Source organism: Astyanax mexicanus, chromosome 2 (assembly GCF_023375975.1).
Source record: "Astyanax mexicanus isolate ESR-SI-001 chromosome 2, AstMex3_surface, whole genome shotgun sequence".
NCBI lineage: Eukaryota > Metazoa > Chordata > Actinopteri > Characiformes > Acestrorhamphidae > Astyanax > Astyanax mexicanus.
In genome coordinates, this window is record NC_064409.1 from 72,495,976 (window position 1) to 72,497,291 (window position 1,316).

Below are 1,316 nucleotides of genomic sequence, written 5' to 3' on the forward strand. Positions count from 1 at the left end.
CCAGTCCTGCAAAGACAAGTACAAGTCCAGTGCTTTGTGTTCAGGAAAATATTAATTTTAAAGTTCATGAAAGAGCTTATTCATTATATTTTGACATTTGCAGATTTACTTAAATATTATTTTTTATATTTTCTATTACAATTACAATGTTTCTAATCAAACATAAAATTAACAAAAATCCTGTCCTGCTATGGGGTTAATCAATACATCATCACCTCATTTAGGGGTGGGCGATATGGCCCTAAAATAATATCCCGATATTTCATGGTATTATCACGATGACGATACTCTTGGCGATATGAAAAAAAAAAGTACACTACTGCAACGAAACAAAACTTACATTTTATTATTGTATACGATATGATATTGCACACCACTGACTTAGATATAAAAAAAGACAAGAATTTTTGCAACTTTGTAACAGAACTCCAAATATCTCCATATATCCAGGATTAAAGTAAGATAAAAGATACTGGACAGATATAATCTGTCTCTAGTAGATATATAATATGAAATGAGAAATGTGTGAATTTTTCTTTTGCTTTTTTTGATTCAGTGACTGGAAAGTCACTAAGCTAATCTTAAATTCTCCAAAAACATGTAACACAGGTCAAGCACATCTTTATCACATGTAACTGAGGCCAAAAACTGGCAGGATTTTTTTGCAAGTGACCAGTTCATATTTAAAAACTGGAACAAGAGTGTGTGATAAAAGTCTGTGACAAAAAAGTATGTAACTTAAAAAGTTGGTCACTAGTTTGTGGCTAACAAGTCTGTAGCCAAAAAGTGCATGGCTAAAAAGCATGTGAATAAAAAGTATGTGACTCTTATTGAGATGTGAGAAGGTGTCAGACTTTGGACCGCATTAAAGCGTATGGACAGCATTAAAGTGTTTTATACAGCCGGCAATTGTCCTACCCATCGATACATGCTTCCCAAAGGTACTGTGCATGTGCTGACCAACACAATTTAATTATTTCTCGTGTTTTTTATTTATAATTAATCTGTTTTAATCTGTAAATGGAAACTAATAATTACAATTATTTTAATAACTATATACAAAAGCAGTTTGTAATGAGCTATATTTGCCATAGCTTTGCCATGATATAATAATTTATGCAATACAAATATAATAATGTACATCTACTGGAATTTCACTGTGTACATGCCCTAAAATAGTGCTTCTTTTGTATTTTTACACTTAAATATACATTAAGGCAGAACGGTTCGACAAGGTAGGACAATTCGACAGAACACCTGACCATGGTCCTTTTAACTTTTGACAAATGAATTTTGGCCCACAGGAGCCTCCGTAG